This window comes from Gymnoscopelus braueri (genome assembly GCF_963280865.1).
Source record: "Gymnoscopelus braueri genome assembly, contig: SCAFFOLD_49, whole genome shotgun sequence".
Classification (NCBI taxonomy): domain Eukaryota; kingdom Metazoa; phylum Chordata; class Actinopteri; order Myctophiformes; family Myctophidae; genus Gymnoscopelus; species Gymnoscopelus braueri.
Window position 1 is genome coordinate 59,855 of NW_027660827.1, and position 3,224 is coordinate 63,078.

Sequence of the window (3,224 nt, forward strand, 5' to 3'; positions counted from 1 at the left end):
GTTCAAAATAGCATTTTTGGGCTGAGATAAGCACTTTGGTGACATTTTCCTGTAACTTGTTCCCAGTACATTTTAAGTGGCTGCTGACTTTGTGAGGTCTGTAAAATTGGGTTTTAGGAGCCCAACACAAAATACATGAGCCCTAATGCCTTCTTTCAGACAAAACTGACTTCCACTTTCTTAAAAAAATCTTGGGTCAAAATAGCATTATTAGACTGAGATAAGCACTTTGGTGACATTTTCCTGTAACTTGTTCCCAGTACATTCTAAGTGGCTGCTGACTTTGTGAGGTCTCTAAAAGTGGGTTTTAGGAGCCCAACACAAAATACATGAGCCCCAATGCCTTCCTTCATACAAAACTGACACCCACTTTCCTTAAAAAATCGTGGCTCAAAATGGCATTTTTGGGCTGAGATAAGCACTTTGGTGACATTTTCCTGTAACTTGTTCCCAGTACATTCTAAGTGGCTGCTGACTTTGTGAGGTCTCTAAAAGTGGGTTTTAGGAGCCCAACACAAAATACATGAGCCCCAATGCCTTCCTTCATACAAAACTGACACCCACTTTCCTTAAAAAATCGTGGCTCAAAATGGCATTTTTGGGCTGAGATAAGCACTTTGGTGACATTTTCCTGTAACTTGTTCCCAGTACATTCTAAGTGGCTGCTGACTTTGTGAGGTCTCTAAAAGTGGGTTTTAGGAGCCCAACACAAAATACATGAGCCCTAATGCCTTCTTTCAGACAAAACTGACTTCCACTTTCTTAAAAAAATCTTGGGTCAAAATAGCATTATTAGACTGAGATAAGCACTTTGGTGACATTTTCCTGTAACTTGTTCCCAGTACATTCTAAGTGGCTGCTGACTTTGTGAGGTCTCTAAAAGTGGGTTTTAGGAGCCCAACACAAAATACATGAGCCCTAATGCCTTCTTTCAGACAAAACTGACTTCCACTTTCTTAAAAAAATCTTGGGTCAAAATAGCATTATTAGACTGAGATAAGCACTTTGGTGACATTTTCCTGTAACTTGTTCCCAGTACATTCTAAGTGGCTGCTGACTTTGTGAGGTCTCTAAAAGTGGGTTTTAGGAGCCCAACACAAAATACATGAGCCCCAATGCCTTCCTTCATACAAAACTGACACCCACTTTCCTTAAAAAATCGTGGCTCAAAATGGCATTTTTGGGCTGAGATAAGCACTTTGGTGACATTTTCCTGTAACTTGTTCCCAGTACATTCTAAGTGGCTGCTGACTTTGTGAGGTCTCTAAAAGTGGGTTTTAGGAGCCCAACACAAAATACATGAGCCCTAATGCCTTCCTTCAGACAGAACTGACACCCACTTTCTTTAAAAAATCGTGGTTCAAAATAGCATTTTTGGGCTGAGATAAGCACTTTGGTGACATTTTCCTGTAACTTGTTCCCAGTACATTCTAAGTGGCTGCTGACTTTGTGAGGTCTCTAAAAGTGGGTTTTAGGAGCCCAACACAAAATACATGAGCCCTAATGCCTTCTTTCAGACAAAACTGACTTCCACTTTCTTAAAAAAATCTTGGGTCAAAATAGCATTATTAGACTGAGATAAGCACTTTGGTGACATTTTCCTGTAACTTGTTCCCAGTACATTCTAAGTGGCTGCTGACTTTGTGAGGTCTCTAAAAGTGGGTTTTAGGAGCCCAACACAAAATACATGAGCCCCAATGCCTTCCTTCATACAAAACTGACACCCACTTTCCTTAAAAAATCGTGGCTCAAAATGGCATTTTTGGGCTGAGATAAGCACTTTGGTGACATTTTCCTGTAACTTGTTCCCAGTACATTCTAAGTGGCTGCTGACTTTGTGAGGTCTCTAAAAGTGGGTTTTAGGAGCCCAACACAAAATACATGAGCCCCAATGCCTTCCTTCATACAAAACTGACACCCACTTTCCTTAAAAAATCGTGGCTCAAAATGGCATTTTTGGGCTGAGATAAGCACTTTGGTGACATTTTCCTGTAACTTGTTCCCAGTACATTCTAAGTGGCTGCTGACTTTGTGAGGTCTCTAAAAGTGGGTTTTAGGAGCCCAACACAAAATACATGAGCCCTAATGCCTTCTTTCAGACAAAACTGACTTCCACTTTCTTAAAAAAATCTTGGGTCAAAATAGCATTATTAGACTGAGATAAGCACTTTGGTGACATTTTCCTGTAACTTGTTCCCAGTACATTCTAAGTGGCTGCTGACTTTGTGAGGTCTCTAAAAGTGGGTTTTAGGAGCCCAACACAAAATACATGAGCCCCAATGCCTTCCTTCATACAAAACTGACACCCACTTTCCTTAAAAAATCGTGGCTCAAAATGGCATTTTTGGGCTGAGATAAGCATTTTGGTGACATTTTCCTGTAACTTGTTCCCAGTACATTCTAAGTGGCTGCTGACTTTGTGAGGTCTCTAAAAGTGGGTTTTAGGAGCCCAACACAAAATACATGAGCCCTAATGCCTTCTTTCAGACAAAACTGACTTCCACTTTCTTAAAAAAATCTTGGGTCAAAATAGCATTATTAGACTGAGATAAGCACTTTGGTGACATTTTCCTGTAACTTGTTCCCTGTACATTCTAAGTGGCTGCTGACTTTGTGAGGTCTCTAAAAGTGGGTTTTAGGAGCCCAACACAAAATACATGAGCCCCAATGCCTTCCTTCATACAAAACTGACACCCACTTTCCTTAAAAAATCGTGGCTCAAAATGGCATTTTTGGGCTGAGATAAGCACTTTGGTGACATTTTCCTGTAACTTGTTCCCAGTACATTCTAAGTGGCTGCTGACTTTGTGAGGTCTCTAAAAGTGGGTTTTAGGAGCCCAACACAAAATACATGAGCCCTAATGCCTTCCTTCAGACAGAACTGACACCCACTTTCTTTAAAAAATCGTGGTTCAAAATAGCATTTTTGGGCTGAGATAAGCACTTTGGTGACATTTTCCTGTAACTTGTTCCCAGTACATTTTAAGTGGCTGCTGACTTTGTGAGGTCTGTAAAATTGGGTTTTAGGAGCCCAACACAAAATACATGAGCCCTAATGCCTTCTTTCAGACAAAACTGACTTCCACTTTCTTAAAAAAATCTTGGGTCAAAATAGCATTATTAGACTGAGATAAGCACTTTGGTGACATTTTCCTGTAACTTGTTCCCAGTACATTCTAAGTGGCTGCTGACTTTGTGAGGTCTCTAAAAGTGGGTTTTAGGAG